Source organism: Triturus cristatus, chromosome 3_2 (assembly GCF_964204655.1).
Source record: "Triturus cristatus chromosome 3_2, aTriCri1.1, whole genome shotgun sequence".
Lineage (NCBI taxonomy): Eukaryota > Metazoa > Chordata > Amphibia > Caudata > Salamandridae > Triturus > Triturus cristatus.
Window position 1 is genome coordinate 286,615,829 of NC_140584.1, and position 17,575 is coordinate 286,633,403.

Sequence of the window (17,575 nt, forward strand, 5' to 3'; positions counted from 1 at the left end):
GCACGTGCCCTGAGTAGCTGTATATAGTTTAGAGTAGAAATCAGAAAAGGCATCCAGGATATCTCCTTGCCCTCTAACCGGGACGTCAGATGTTGTGCGTAGTTCATGTATATATGTCATAGATCTTGGTGTTCTCAACATACCTGCCAACGCCTTCCCCGGTCTGCCCCCCTCCCCGTACCTTCTAGCCTCCGCATATTTTCCCAAAAATTTTACCTCACGCTGCGCCTTCTCAGCATAGTCCAATAGCTTGGTTTTCATCAGTCCAGCTATGTCTTGCTTGCCCATATCATAGAATTGATGTTCAAGTTCTTTTATACTGGTCTCCAGGGATGCGAGCGTGTTTCTTATCGCCCTTAGCACTCCAGCCTGGCGGGCTATACATTGGCCCCTAATTACAACTTTAAACGCCTCCCATAGGGATGTCTCGGTGTCAACCGACACAGTGTTGAGTTCAAAATAGTCAGTGATATCCTTCCTAATCTCTTCCTTAAAAGCATCATCAAGTAGGGCATGTGGCGGGAGGCGCCACGCGAAGGCCGGACGTGGGAGGGCTGGGATCAACAGTTTCAACAAACAGGGAGCGTGGTCAGATAGAGAGCGGGGCATGTGCTCCACATCGACAGTCCACAGGGCTATATCTTGTGTCACTAACCAATAATCTAGGCGGGACCATGCATTGCGGTGGGCCGAGATGCAGGTACCTTCCCTCAGCGCCTCATGTCTGCCTTGCCAAATGTCAATTAGTCCATCATCAGCTATTATTTCCTTTAGGGCAGTGCTAGCCATCGGATTCAGTGTTCGAGCAACTCCCCTCCTATCCATCGCGTCATTAAGGATAGCATTGAAGTCTCCCCCCCATATAATCGTATTGCAACCAGTAGCCCTAATCTGCGCCCAGACCTTGTGGAAGAAAGCAGGGGAGTCGATGTTGGGACCATAGATAGCCACAATAACCACAGAAATGCCACATAAAAGTCCCTGAACCAAGATGTAGCGTCCCTCCGGATCCCCCTAGACCGACCCCTCCCTCCAGTCCAATCCCCGCCTGATCAATATCGTCACACCGAGGGCGTAGTTGGAATGTATAGCCGAATAGTTATGCCCCCATCTATTATGACGCAATCACTGGGATGGCGTGGTGTTCAAGTGTGTTTCCTGCAGCAGGCAGATATCCACATTGTGTTGTGCTAAGTAGGCGTGAACCAGTCTTGACTTCCTACCATCATTTAGCCCCCGAACATTCCAAGTCAAACAATTGAACGTTTTATCAGCTCTATGCATATCTCGCTGTGACACAGAGGCGGAAATAATCAGATCGACATGACCCATACCATACGCAAATGACACTAGACACACATCTTATTGCATTAGTAACAGCATCGAACAATAAAACAGTCCCTCCCCTCCACCCCCCACCAACTCCAACCCCCCAACTAGGTTGTAGAATACCCATCCTAACTATTAAACCAAAAACAATGTGCAGCAAGCAAGGGAACTTTCCCATGGGGGCCTAACTATGCCGGCACCTACCCTGTATTGGACAGGGTGGCCGGAAAAACTGCGGGAGACTTAGCCCGCCCAGAGTCACATTTGGTTAAAACAATGAGAGACAACGTAAAGAAAAATCTTGAGAAATTCAAATGCACATATAAATCAACAATAGTCCAGCACCCATCTTAACAATTTGGCAGGGCCCATGTATGCACAATACGATACCCATGTCAGTCATTGTCACTCAGCTGGCCTCCTGACGCTCCCGCTCCCTCCCGATGCCCTTTTGTTTTCTTGCCTCTGATATGTTTAGCGAACTTGAAAGCCGATTTGGCGTAGGTGAATATGTGGGCAGTGCCTTCAAACGATACTTTCAATTTAGCGGGGTATAGGAGAGAGTAAGGCACGCTTTGCCGGGAGAAATTCTCGTCTCGCTGCCTGTACTGCTGGAGTGAAGTCTGGGTAGAATGAGATATTATTTCCTTTATGCGTGATGCTGCCCTTTTCTCTAGCCAATCGTAGGATGAGGTCCCGATCTTGATCATTCAGAAGCTTCGCAATAATAGGCCAGGGCGGTGCCGCAACAGGAGGTTTCTACCCCAGCAACCTATGTGCTCTTTCCACCACAAACACCGCAGATAGGTGTGGATCAAATAACTCGTGTAACAGTTCGGTGATATAGGTTTCCAGTTTAGATATGGCGGTCGTCTCCGGAATACCGGTAACGTGAAGATTATTGCGTCTTGATCTGGCTTCCAAATCGTCATTCTTAGCTCTGATAACGCCGAGCAGTTTGTCCATATGTAGCAACTGCTCCTTCGTTTCTACTTGGAAGTCATGAAACTCAGTATGACGATGTTCCAGCGTATCCAGACGCGTCTTATGGGTTGCCACCTGTGATTTAACAGAATCTAATTGGGAGGTCAGGGTATCCAGTTTAGTGTCAATGTTGCGGAGACTTGATCGCATCTCCAACATAAGTGTCCGCAAATCCTCACCCTGATCCTCTACATTGGGATCTCGTTGACCCTCCGTCTGAGTCTCCGGCTCTGAGTCAGCATGTCGCGTGGAGCGCTTATGCTGAAAGGTCAGCTTCGGCTGCTTAGCATCCTGCTTGCCCATTGCGATTTTAGATGATTAATATCACGTGGAGAGGAACATTAAATGCACCCTTAAGTCAGTGTTATCAAATTGTTGTCGTTGATAGTGGTACACACGTTCTGTAATGTTCCGCTTGTAAAGGTCTGCGGTATATGTGGGGGTTCAGTTGTTTAAAGCCAGCGTGCACCACGTACAGTAGAGCTGCCCAGGTGGGCATCACCTATGGACAAGGGCAGGGGCACAAGGTGGTGTAGCCCACAACAAAGCGACACGAGTATCTCCCGGGGAGATCTTCTTTCATCACCTATCTTGGCCCTCCATCCAGTACGAATTCGGCAATGCAGCACCCACCCACATATGGCAAGGAACAGGACAGGATCAGCTAATGGTAGAGTTCCATCACAGGTAAGTAGTGCACACCACCGTCTCACAGCAGCTTAGACCCAGCAGCCGCCCTGACAACAGTCCACTCAAGATCTTTGCGCAACAATTCCTTCTCCAAAAGGCACAAACACCTGTCCGTGTCGCAGGCGCTCCCAACTGGCCCATGACGAAGGTGACCATCAATCAATAAGCAAGGCGGTCTCATATTCTCAAGGGGCAGCCACTAGCCAGAACAAGTAAGGTGCTTCCAGGTGCTGGCGCCAAATGCAACCACCGATGGCCTCCAGGCAGCTAGGGACTGTTTCTCCAGCACCAGGGAGTGTTCTCTTTGTTTACATCCACCGAGGAGTCACATCGGAGGTGCGCTTCACGCATAGGCATTTATTCAGCTCCACCGCCTCACCACTGAAGTGTGCTCTGCAATCAGCCCTGAGAGTGCACACAAAATGGCGGCCGCGCACTTTGCTGCCCGATTTCATTTATACTCAGCAGATCTTCCACGTGGCGGGCATAAAGAGCTAAAGCGCCTCGCCTCCTCCATAAACAGGCACCATCAGAGCAGCTTGGGAGCGCCAACGCCTACCTTGTGACCGCGGCACGCCGCGGGACACACGACAGCACTCCCGCCGGTAGCGATAGTGTCCGGTGCTCCCCGCGATGCTCCGCACGTCCGCAGGCACGATGGTCCACTTTCTGCCTCCTCAAGCACCGGACAAAGCACACGCCGCAGCCTTTGTTCTGCCAGGGGGGCGTTCGTCGCCAGAACCGAACAAGCTCCGGCAGTGATGGGTGAAGCTTCTCCCCCCAAGCAAAGGCCGTATGCAGCGAGGCAGCCCCGGCCTCGATTGAGATCACCGCCCGACGACCCACCAGCACGAACCTCAGGCGTCCCACGGCGTAGGCGTCAACTGGCCACAGTTGCGATCTTCATGCAGCATTCCGGGTAAGAGGAACCTCTGCCAATGCCCCACGTCGTCAGCAGTTCTCATAGAAGGTCTGGGCAGTCATTTTCCACCCCGAAGTGCAGGATAATATGTAGGATGTTTGTCCGGCCGGCGGAGCACACTCAAGGAGCAGCCATTCCGCTGCTCAGCAGGCCACGCCCCCCTTGAGTGACAAAATTTTAAGGCATTTTGTATATCGATTTGTGTATGGGTTGAGACCTGAAGTAAGCAAAATGATTAAACAGCATACAGTAGATTGGCAAAAAAAAAAAAGATAGCTGAAGTACTGAGACATGTAAAATATTTTAGTGACGAAATTGAAGCAAAGCAACGCAAGCTGAAATAGAAAGCCATGTGGGCTCAGGTTAAGGTAGCGGAAAGACAAGAAGCCCAGCTGATCGAGCAAGCAAATGGCATGGGTCATGTGAGACCAAAACCTAATATTGGAAAAGGAAAGGGACAGATTAGTCTATACGAAGCGAAAAAGAAGTGGCCATGTCATAATTGCGGAAAATTAGGGCATTGGAAATCCAAGTGTAAATTGCCACCGAGTGCTAATGGCGATAATGCATCATTGAATCCACAGGTGCAGAATGAGGTGAGTTGTCAACCGCCGCGACGGCAGCAGGTTATTGCCCAACAGTGTCAGGTGCCAAAGCCACCTTTTCCACAAAGCGTAAATCCTCAGAGATACAGTAATGAGCAGGGGTGGGCATAGTGGGCATAGTGGGGCTACGTGAAAAAGCGCGTAGTGTGCCCAAATCTACGCACACTCGTGCGCTCCGCGTAGCCCCACTACGCGCCGCCCGCCTCCCGCCCGCCCTCCTTTTAAATTAATACCCTGCATGTTAAATAAATAAAAGTAAAGAGACTTACCTGAAGCGCGGCGTCTCCGGGGCTCCCTCTTCCTCGTTTTCAACTTCTTGTGACAAATGCGCATGCACGGATGCCCGCGCATGCGCATTTCTCGCAAGAAATGCGCATGCGCGGGCGTCCACGCATGCGCATTTGTCACAAGAAGTTGAAAATGAGGAAGAGGGAGCCCCGGAGACGCTGCGCTTCAGGTAAGTCTCTTTACTTTTATTTATTTAACATGCAGGGTATTAATTTAAAAGGAGGGTGGGCGGGAGGCGGGCGGCGGGCGGCGGGCGGCAGGCAGCTACGCTTCGCCCTGGCATGTGCGTAGCGCTGCCTGCTTCGCCTACTTCAAAAACTGCGAAGCAGGCAGAGCTACGTACACTACGTGGGCGAAGCGTAGTGCTACGCCCAGGGTTAGTAATGAGACAGGATTCTACACCGAGGAACAGGTAACCAAGCTACCGCGCGCTAGTGCTGTTTCACAGTATCGGCTGCAACGCGATGAGAGTGAGTCAGAAGAGAGTTATTGACGGTGCCGAGGAGAGGAAGAGGAGTGCGTACTTGGCGCAACTCTAGAGGTAGACCAGACAGGCCATTTTGTGGATGGAAAGGTAAATGATGAAAATATTACTTTCCTAGTAGATACTGATGCTACTCGATCAACTGTTAGATCAGCTGACATCAAAAATCTTCCTCTCTCGGATGACACAATCCAAGTAGTTGGAGTCTCCAATCGACAGATAAAAACGTATCTTTCTGAGCCTGTTAAAATTAAAATAGGGAAATTCACCGATATGCATCGCTTTGTTGTTTGCGATACCAGCCCTGTAAATTTGTTAGGGAGGGATTTGTTGTGTAAGATGAACTGCACGATTTTCTGTACTCCAGATGGCATAGCTTTTGAAACTCCTGATGAGGATGTACTGTATAAAATTACCATGGCCAATATAGAACCCGCAGTTACTGAGGCATTCGTTGTATTTAACCCAGAAGAATTGCCTCTGGAATTGAAGAAAACAGTGAAACCCGAGGTATGGGATTTTACTGGAGAAGATATGGGATTGATGAAAAAGGTAGACCCTGTGAAGATAACTGTAAAGGAAGGAATAAGTTACCTGAATATTCCCCAATATAAGTTGACACCAGAAATAATTGCCGGAGTGACTCCTATAATAGACAAAATGATTGAACAGGGAATTTCGAAAGATGAGTAGTCCATGTAATTCACCAATAATGAGTTTGAAAAAACCTATCGGAACCTTCAGGATAGTACAAGACTTGAGAAAAATAAATAAAATTGTTGTACCGTGTTGTCCCATTGTACCAAATCCTTCAGTGATCCTATATCAGATTCCCTATGATGCAGAATGGTACACGGTCATTGACCTGTGTCACGCTTTCTTCTCCATCCCATTGCACCCTGACAGCCAACAGATTTTTGCGTTCCAGCTCGGCGAACGTACTTTGGCATGGTGCCGAATCCCACAGGGGTATACAGAAAGTCCATCGATATTTAATCAGATCCTAAAAAAATCCCTGGAAGATTTAAAAATGCCCAAAAGTTCAGTACTAGTGCAATACATCGATGACGTACTGGTGGCATCGAGAACCCGAGAAGCCTGTGTGGTAGATACAGTTGCATTACTGAATCATTTGGCGGAAGGAGGACTTAAAGTATCCCCATCGAAATTACAATTTTGCAAAAAGGAAGTACAATATTTAGGCCATAAAATTGAGAAAGGTCTGAGTAAAGTGACTGCAGACAGGATCAGAATAATAAAGGGAATGAGAGCACCAATGACTTAAAGAGAAGTGAGAATGTTTCTTGGAATGGTTGGATACTGTCGTCATTGGATCAGCAACTTTTCACTGATTGCAAAACCTCTGGTACGCTTGACGAAGAGTGATGTGAAAGACCCCCTTGAATTGAACAAAGAAGAATTGAAGGCTTTTAAACAATTGAAAAACAGATTGTGTGAGGCTCTTGGAATGCCTAACTATGAAAAAGAGTTTGAGCTCTATTGCAGTGAGAGAGATGGATGTGCACTTTCTGTGTTAGTACAGAAGCATGGGAAATTAAGACGACCAATTGCATATTTCTCAGCTGTGTTCGATCCTTTAGCCATAGCGTTGCCTGGTTGTTTGAAAGCAGTGGCTGCTACCTGTAAGAGTTTGGAACAGAGTGAAGGAATTGTGATGGGATACCCTGTGAGAGTGTTTGTACCCCATGACGTTGCGATCCTTTTAACAAGGAGCCGCACTCAGTTTATGACGCATAGTCGTCTCCCTAAATATGAGAAAGTCATTTTGGATGCTACGAATGTTAGCCTTGTGAGGTGTCTCAATGTGAACGCCTCAACATTGCTGCCTGATGCTGTAAATGTGGAAGTGAAGGATGACGCAGATCATGATTGCCTGGAGGTGCTTGACTTTTGCACCAAGCCGCGTCCAGACATAAAAGATGTACCTTTGAAAGAAAGTGACTATGTGATGTTTGTGGATGGGTCATGCCTGAGAACTGAAGAAGGAATTTTGAGTGCAGCGTACGCAGTATGTACTGTAGCGGCTGTATTGGAAGCGTCATGTCTGAAAGGAGTGAGATCGGCAAAGGTTGCTGAATTGTTTGCGTTGACAAGAGCATGTAAATTGGGAAAGCATCTGAGAGTCACTGTGATTACGGATAGTCAGTATGGATTTGGAGTTGTGCATGATTTTGGGCAGATTTGGTCCCAAAGAGGGTTCTTGACATCGAGTGGAACTCCTATAAGGAATGCGGAAGTGGTTGGCAAGTTGCTTGAGGCGATACAGCTGCCTAAGCAATTGGCGGTAGTAAAATGCGCAGCCCACTCGAAGGGTGCTGATTACGTATCGACGGGTAACGGATTCGCAAATGACATAGCGCAATATTGTGCGCGCAGCCAAAATTCAGTCAACAGGAATCGGGAAAAGGAAATGAACTCATGTCCCTTACTTTTTACTAACACTATGAGTACTTGGGAGGAAGTGAGGCAGTTACAGGAAGAGGCAAGAGAAGAAGAAAAGGAACAGTGGATTAAATCAGGATGTGCACCACGAGAGGCAGACAGAGTTTGGGTTTACCGGGATGGAAGACCAGTAATGCCTGATATCATCATCTCTACCATGGCACGGATGTACCCTGGACAAGCACATGTGGTTAGAGATGCTATGATTAGACTTTTCAAGCAGACATGGTATAATGCCAAGTTTCGGCTGGTAGGTGAGAGCCTTTGTCAAAGATGTCTAATATGTCAGCAATACAATCCAGGAAAGAAACCAGTGGTGAGTCTGGGAACGATAGGACGGGAGGGAGGTCCTTTCACCAGAATGCAGATTGATTTTATTGAAATGCCCCCATGTAATCGGCTTAGATATGTTCTAGCAGTTGTTTGTCTGTTTTCACGCTGGGTGGAAGCGTACCCGACCAGAAGGAGTGATGGCGTTACAGTAGCGAAACTCCTACTGAGCATTTTGAGAATGAAATCATAAAATTGATTTGTGAAGCATTGAATGTACAACAGACACTGCATTGTGCCTACCGTCCAGAGGCTTCTGGAGTAGTGGAACAGATGAATGGCACCATTAAAAACCGATTGGGAAAAATGTGTTTGGCCACAGGTTTAAAATGGCCTGATGTCTTGCCTCTAGTGCTCATGACTATTAAATTGATTCCTGATAGGAATACTGGACTGAGTCCCCATGAGATTGTTATGGGTAGAGTGATGAGACAAGTTTTCATTCCTGTCAACAAACTACTGCCTATATCTGATGACTTCGTGTTGGATTACTGCAAGGGGTTGGCTGATTCCGTTCATTCTGTGTTTCATCAGGTTGTATCGGATGCAACCACCCTTGAAAGAAGCCAGCTCATGATTTGAGTCCAGGAGACTGGGTGAGGATCAAAGTGCATAGAAGGAGAAATTGTCTGGTCCCACGTTGGGGAAAACCACGTCAAGTGATTTTGACCACGACAACGGCTGTGAAATGTGCCAGAGTAAAGAATTGGATTCATCGGAGTCATACTCTCTGGATCCCTAGTCCTGTAAATAAACCTGAGGAAGAATATTTGGGAGAGTCAGATACCAATTCTGAGTCAGAATCAGAAGAAACCAGAACAAGACAAGCTCCGAGAAGAGTAGAGTTGGAACCAAGTCAAGTTCCAGAACAAGAGAATTTGCCATTAAGGAGACGACCGGAAATTTCGAATACTAGCTCCGAATCAGATACTGAACAGGTGAGAGTACAGGAAAAAGTAAAGGAGAACATTGAGGAAACTGACAAGGAAATCCTTGATAAAGAAGCCCCACATGCAAGTACGAGAGAAATTCCACCTGAGGTCATAGAACTAGAAGATGAGGAATTAGATACAGAGAGTGAGGGTAAGATTGTTGCGGAAGACCCCCGAGGAGGTGTAGGGACTGCACACATCCAGGTAGAAAAAGGGACAGTAAGTCTGCAGGAAGATTGCGTGGAAGAAACACGAGGAGGGACGATTGTAGATCGGGAACAGGAAGTCCGGAAAGAAAAATCCAAAGAAGGTAAAGGTCGAATCGAGACCGAATCTGAAGAAAGTGAAGAAGAAGCACAAGAAGGATGAGTCTTGAGGAAGAGAGCTTGGAAAACCGAGTGAGGTGAGAAGGGAACTAGGTTGAAAAGGCCAGCAAAAGAGGAAATTTGGCCAAACAAAATAAAAAGACTGAGGTATCGATTGACAAGAGTGAAGTGATCTAAAGCAGAACAAGTGAATGAGGTGTCTGGTCAAGAAAAATCAGAAGACCTTGATCCGGCACACTTGAAGAAAGAGAAGCGAATTAAGAAACCCAACCAGAAGTATAATTCAACGGAATGGACGTGTGTGGCACTCTAGGTGTGACTGTACCGGAAGTGGTTGAAGAGGAAGACGATTCGGAAATCCTGAGATATATCTTGTCTGATATCGGAGAAGAGACGGATGTTCAGGAAGTTCTGAATCAAGATTGTGAAAACAAGGTAAAAGATGATCAAATGCCAGACTGAAGCGACAAGAAGAAGTTGCAAAGAGATTGAATTACCGGATAAGACATATAACCGAAAAGGAACCAATTAGGCACTTAGAGCCTTGGGTTTAGACAAAAAGCTAGTTGTGAATAAAAGAGGCTAAGTCAAAAGACACTGATCATTTCCGAAATGGCAAACACAGAAGGTAGAAAACCTACATGGGTGTTCCTTCGAAGATGGTGCAAGGTGTGTTGTTGTTGTACAGGATTACTAATGCTTCTATGGAGTATATTAGCTATAATAATTTCATTTAGGATAATGTTCGAAAGGATAGAGAGTCATATTGAGAATAAGACTAATGTAGAGAAGGGTCATGATACTCATACAACTAGATTGATAGATAGAACTGACTTACATAAGGATAGATCTATAACAGATTTTTCTAATAACGTTTTTCAAAATTATTGTATGAATATGCAAAGACTATGGATGTTAGAGATTGTTATGTTTGCATGCAGTTACCTGCATCAGTGTCAGAAGGTGTTACCTATCACCACCTTCCTGTGACATATGGAATAACATGTAGTGTATTAGCGAGTTTGTTTTATAAAACAGGGAAATTAGACTATTATTATTCCGATGTAGATAATATTTTTTCACAAGTACCTGTAGTTCCTGAACTAAATAAGATAAAACCTGGTAAAATTTTAGGTGAATATTTCTTAGAAACTAGAGAATTAACTTTAGAGGAAGTGTTTAAGAATAATCTTACTTGTAGTCTGAGAAAAGAAGAGAAGACCTTCTTGGACATGGTTGAAGAGAGGAGAATTAAGATGCAAAGAAAGATACCTGAGGGAAAAGGAGAGACGACAGTCTGGGACGTTGAAAGGGAAAAACATTTGAAGGGAGAAACCTGTCCGGCTATGGCATTAGATTGGTCTCAGAGAGGGAAATTGTGTATCAGAAGAAATGAAACTGTGTATGATAATTATTTTATAGTTGTGAGTGAATGCCGTGATAGATATAGAATCATGGGAGGATGGGGATTTAAAGGAGCAAACGATCCGGTATTCCCTGGATTATATTTCATCTGTGGGAACAAAGCTTATTATCGGTTGCCGGACCATTGGTATGGCACATGTTACCTAGGCCTGGTCTTCCCAAAGATATTTCACATGGGAAGGAGAAAAGGTGGTGTGCACGAGATGGGTAGGCAACTAACACGTAGAAGGAGAGAAAGTTGGTCAGAAATTGTGGGGGATATTTTTGGAGCACTGATACCAGCAGTTGGAATATCTCTGAATGCGCACAAAATTAGAAAATTGTCTACAGTAGTGGATCGCTTATCGACAAGCACTGCTGGAGGATTCTTACTGGTAAATACCGAAATGGTTGCCATGAGAGCCATGGTGCTGCAAAATCGACTTGCCCTTGTGAAGGATAAAAATAATTTGTTCTGTTTATTTGCACCATGTAATGTTAGCACAATGTATCTATGATGGTGTTCTGATCATATAAACACGAGATATGCTTTGAAAGAAGCGTTATTTCTTTCCTTTCCGTATTGCACGACAAAAGGGCCGAAAACCATACCGCGGCCACCTTGGTTTAGGATATGCCGCGTCTCTGATCACGTGGTTTCCTGTGCCCACCGTCTCCATGATTTAGTTCATACCAGCCCAGAGACAGGTTAGTTGTATTTACGGCCGAGGCCCAAGGTCACATCTGCTGTAGGGAGTATCAAGCAGAATTCCTTCAGGCCCTGGGACGAAAAGGGAGTCACCCTGCCGACCTCCTCTGTATAGATAGCAACCCCTTTGTGGAAGACTGAAACCGAACACTGTATGAGCTCATTCAGGAGTCCATGGACTAACAGGTATTTTTCCACTTGTAAGGCTTTGTATGCTGAAACCGTTATGTATATAAGTGTGGTTTTGTCAAGGAGCCAGCAGTCCTCCTCGGCGCACCTGATGGGTGAGGATCGATGAGGCTCCTCTATGTAGAGTTTTGCTTTGGCCAATAAAAGCTTGAACCTTCTACGTTGCCAACTGACTATTATTTGGAAAGATATTGCGGGTCACTGGTAAGTGTGGCCCTTGGGATTTTTGTTTAAGTACTTCACTTGATATTATTTGGGCAAAAGAGGGAGGAGTCTGTGGAATGCTGAAGGTGCAACATTGTTGTACTTACATTCCTGACGAGAGTCAAGATTTGAAGAAATATATTAAGAATATAACAGACTTGCATGAGGAAATTGTTTCACTGGAGGTTGAAAGTGTTTGGGAAAAGATTGGTAAAGGGTTTTCTACTATAAAAAGCTTCTTAATCAAAATAGGTAGTTCCTTTGTAGGTAAGATTCTAATGCCAGTGACTTTTTTTTGTTTAGAATTTTTTTATTGAGAGTTTTATTTTCCATGGTACAGCATTATGCATTGACAAGTTAGACGTTACGTCAGGTGTCCACAGGCAGTCAGATGATATTAACACATTATGTAACATCCATCCCATTATACATCACACATGACAAGCAAGAAACATCACATTGTACCTAGGTATTACTCTTCCAGTAATCTAGTGTGGGATGTAGTGGGCTGGCTAATGCCGGGTGCCTGCATCAGTGGGTTTCCACAATGGTGCTGGTTGATGTGGAGACTCCCCTCCATTCTGGTGTCCCTCTTTGCTTACTGCCCATGCGTGTGTTCCCAATGTGTAAGCACCTACTCTCCGGTGCCAAAGGGTAAACATGAAACTGTTGGTAGGGGTGGGAGGGGGTTAGGAGGAACCTGGGGAGTTTACAGAGAAAGGTTTGATGTGATAGGTATGTGCTATGTGGTGGGTACCAGTACGTCCGCGAGGTGCTTACGGAGTCAGAGTCTGGAGGAGAGGGAGATCTACAGGGGGGTTGTATTTCCCAGCAGTAGTCAGGGTGCTAGTCTAGTAGGTTCCCAATGTGTGATCGGTTTGTCATGTGGTGCAGCTATTGCGCCGTGGTATGTGCTGACGCTATCGGGGACAGGGGTGGAGTTTGGGACTGGGCTGGTGTGTCCCCGGGTGAATCGTCTTGTGGTGTCTCTTGCGTGAACTGAAACAGTAGTTCTGCCCATTCCATGGAGATGGGATGTTTTCGAATCCCCTTCACCTCCTCGTCTCTCAACATGGATTCTTCCGCTGCCCCCCATTTTTTTACCCCCTCGATCCAGGCTGACTCTGGAGGCCCTGCCGGTGCCCTCCAGTACATTGCTATCCCCCGTTTTGCCAGGAGTAGGGCTAGGGACGTAAATCTACACTGCACCTTTTTGTCTTCTGCCTGCGCTAGACCCCTAGGGCACATGCCTCCCATGAGGTAATGTGCATGAGGTGGATCGTCGCCGCTAGAACCCGATGTATTCTGCCCCAATATGGCTGAAGCACGGGACAGTCCCAGAACATATGTTTGAAGTTTGCTTCGGGTGTTTGGCATCTTTGGCACGCAAACTGCGTGTCCGGGTAAAATCGCTGGAGCTTATGCGGTGTTAAGTATGCGCGGTGTAGAATATTGAATTGTATGTTTTTGAATCGTGCATTCCGCGAGACTTTCTTTGGGTACTCTAAGGCTTTTTCCCATTCTTGGTCATTGAGCCCTCGCCCTATCTCGTCCTCCCATTTCTGGCGTAAGGTCTGTAGAGGGACCGTGATCAGTTCCCTTATTGCTTTATAGTGCCAGGTAACTAAGTGTCTGCCTCTGCCCATACAGAGGATTGTATGTAGCACTGGGTGCATCGGTGGTTCCCCCTCAGTAAGATCCCAATATTGCCGTGCGCTGTCTACTAGCCGTCTGTGCACCAGGAATTGCCCCGGGGGAAGATCAAAGCTATCCCGCATTTGGGCATAAGTTTTCAGTTGCCCGTCCTCAAACAGAGCCTCTATCTCCGTCAACTCGTGCTCCGTCCATATCCGGAGGGTTCCAGGCGTGTAATAGTTCTCCTTCTGTGGGAATCCCACTAATGGGAGCAATGGGGAGTATAGGGGTATACCCCTTGACATTCGGTGTATGCGCATCATGCATTTGCGGGCAATCGCCACTTGTAAGGGATGTGTCTACTGCCGTCTCTCAGATGCAGGGTCTACTGCCATCTCTCAGATGCAGGGTCTTCCGCCGTCTCTCAGATGCTGGGTCTACTGCCGTGTCTCAGATGCTGGGTCTACTGCCGTCTCTCAGATGCTGGACATAGACATGTTATCTACTGCCGTCTCTCAGATGCTGGGTGTACTGCCATCCCTCAGATGCTGGTTCTACTGCTGCCTCTCAGATGCTGGTTCTACTGCTGTCTCTCTGATGCCGGGTCTACTGCCGTCTCTCAGATGCTGGGTCTACTGCCGTCTCTCAGATGCTGGGCATAGAAATGTTATCTACTGCCATCTCTCAGATGCAGGGTCTACTGCCGTTTCTCGGATGCAGGGTCTACTGCCGTTTCTCGGATGCAGGGTCTACTGCCGTTTCTCGGATGCAGGGTCTACTGCCATCTCTCAGATGCTGGGTCTACTGCCGTCTCTCAGATGCTGGGTCTACTGCCGTCTCTCAGATGCTGGGTCTACTGCCGTCTCTCAGATGCTGGGTCTTCTGCCGTCTCTCAGATGCAGGGTCTACTGCCATCTCTCAGATGCAGGGTATACTGCCGTCTCTCAGATGCTAGGTCTACTGCCGTTTCTCAGATGCTGGACACAGATATGTTATTTACTGCCGTCTCTCAGATGCAGGGTCTTCTGCCGTCTCTCAGATGCAGGGTCTTCTGCCGTCTCTCAGATGCAGGGTCTACTGCCATATCTCAGATGCAGGGTCTTACGCTGTGTCTCAGATGCTGGGTCTACTGCCGTCTCTCAGATGCTGGATACAGATATGTTATCTACTGCCATCTCACAGATGCTGGGTTTACTGCCGTCTCTCAGATGCAGGGTCTACTGCCATCTCTCAGATGCTGGGTCTACTGCCGTCTCTCAGATGCTGGGTCTACTGGATAATTCACCAGCCTTTCCCCATCTAATTTTAGCATAATTCCCTGTATGTAGTCTAATAAGTTCATTAAGTAGTTCACCTGGGACAGCTAACTTCTTTAATGTGGACCACAGCAACTTGCGGGGAACGAGGTCGAAGGCGGCCCTTAAATCCATAAACGCCACGTAGAGGCTACCCCTCCTGATATTTATATATTTCCAGCAAATGCACATAAATCTAAACACCTGATCAACTGTACTGATTTTTTTATCTAAAACCTGCTTGGTATTTGGTCAGTATCTTTGTCTCCTCAATCCAATCTAAAATCCTGTTAAAATATGTCTTGCAAGAAATGCGCATGCGCGGGCGTCCACGCATGCGCATTTGTCACAAGAAGTTGAAAATGAGGAAGAGGGAGCCCCGGAGACGCTGCGCTTCAGTTAAGTCTCTTTACTTTTATTTATTTAACATGCAGGGTATTAATTTAAAAGGAGGGTGGGCGGGAGGCGGGCGGCGGGCGGCAGCAGCTACGCTTCGCCCTGGCGTGTGCGTAGCGCTGCCTGCTTCACCTACTTCAAAAACTGCGAAGCAGGCAGAGCTACGTACACTACGTGGGCGAAGCGTAGTGCTACGCCCAGGGTTAGTAATGAGACAGGATTCTACACCGAGGAACAGGTAACCAAGCTACCGCGCGCTAGTGCTGTTTCACAGTATTGGCTGCAACGCGATGAGAGTGAGTCAGAAGAGAGTTATTGACGGTGCCGAGGAGAGGAAGAGGAGTGCGTACTTGGCGCAACTCTAGAGGTAGACCAGACAGGCCATTTTGTGGATGGAAAGGTAAATGATGAAAATATTACTTTCCTAGTAGATACTGATGCTACTCGATCAACTGTTAGATCAGCTGACATCAAAAATCTTCCTCTCTCGGATGACACAATCCAAGTAGTTGGAGTCTCCAATCGACAGATAAAAACGTATCTTTCTGAGCCTGTTAAAATTAAAATAGGGAAATTCACCGATATGCATCGCTTTGTTGTTTGCGATACCTGCCCTGTAAATTTGTTAGGGAGGGATTTGTTGTGTAAGATGAACTGCACGATTTTCTGTACTCCAGATGGCATAGCTTTTGAAACTCCTGATGAGGATGTACTGTATAAAATTACCATGGCCAATATAGAACCCGCAGTTACTGAGGCATTCGTTGTATTTAACCCAGAAGAATTGCCTCTGGAATTGAAGAAAACAGTGAAACCCGAGGTATGGGATTTCACTGGAGAAGATATGGGATTGATGAAAAAGGTAGACCCTGTGAAGATAACTGTAAAGGAAGGAATAAGTTACCTGAATATTCCCCAATATAAGTTGCCACCAGAAATAATTGCCGGAATGACTCCTATAATAGACAAAATGATTGAACAGGGAATTTTGAAAGATGAGTAGTCCATGTAATTCACCAATAATGAGTTTGAAAAAACCTAACGGAACCTTCAGGATAGTACAAGACTTGAGAAAAATAAATAAAATTGTTGTACCGTGTTGTCCCATTGTACCAAATCCTTCAGTGATCCTATATCAGATTCCCTATGATGCAGAATGGTACACGGTCATTGACCTGTGTCACGCTTTCTTCTCCATCCCATTGCACCCTGACAGCCAACAGATTTTTGCGTTCCAGCTCGGCGAACGTACTTTGGCATGGTGCCGAATCCCACAGGGGTATACAGAAAGTCCATCGATATTTAATCAGATCCTAAAAAAATCCCTGGAAGATTTAAAAATGCCCAAAAGTTCAGTACTAGTGCAATACATCGATGACGTACTGGTGGCATCGAGAACCCGAGAAGCCTGTGTGGTAGATACAGTTGCATTACTGAATCATTTGGCGGAAGGAGGACTTAAAGTATCCCCATCGAAATTACAATTTTGCAAAAAGGAAGTACAATATTTAGGCCATAAAATTGAGAAAGGTCTGAGTAAAGTGACTGCAGACAGGATCAGAATAATAAAGGGAATGAGAGCACCAATGACTTAAAGAGAAGTGAGAATGTTTCTTGGAATGGTTGGATACTGTCGTCATTGGATCAGCAACTTTTCACTGATTGCAAAACCTCTGGTACGCTTGACGAAGAGTGATGTGAAAGACCCCCTTGAATTGAACAAAGAAGAATTGAAGGCTTTTAAACAATTGAATGACAGATTGTGTGAGGCTCTTGGAATGCCTAACTATGAAAAAGAGTTTGAGCTCTATTGCAGTGAGAGAGATGGATGTGCACTTTCTGTGTTAGTACAGAAGCATGGGAAATTAAGACGACCAATTGCATATTTCTCAGCTGTGTTCGATCCTGTAGCCATAGCGTTGCCTGGTTGTTTGAAAGCAGTGGCTGCTACCTGTAAGAGTTTGGAACAGAGTGAAGGAATTGTGATGGGATACCCTGTGAGAGTGTTTGTACCCCATGATGTTGCGATCCTTTTAACAAGGAGCCGCACTCAGTTTATGACGCATAGTCGTCTCACTAAATATGAGAAAGTCATTTTGGATGCTACGAATGTTAGCCTTGTGAGGTGTCTCAATGTGAACGCCTCAACATTGCTACCTGATGCTGTAAATGTGGAAGTGAAGGATGACGCAGATCATGATTGCCTGGAGGTGCTTGACTTTTGCACCAAGCCGCGTCCAGACATAAAAGATGTACCTTTGAAAGAAAGTGACTATGTGATGTTTGTGGATGGGTCATGCCTGAGAACTGAAGAAGGAATTTTGAGTGCAGCGTACTCAGTATGTACTGTAGCGGCTGTATTGGAAGCGTCATGTCTGAAAGGAGTGAGA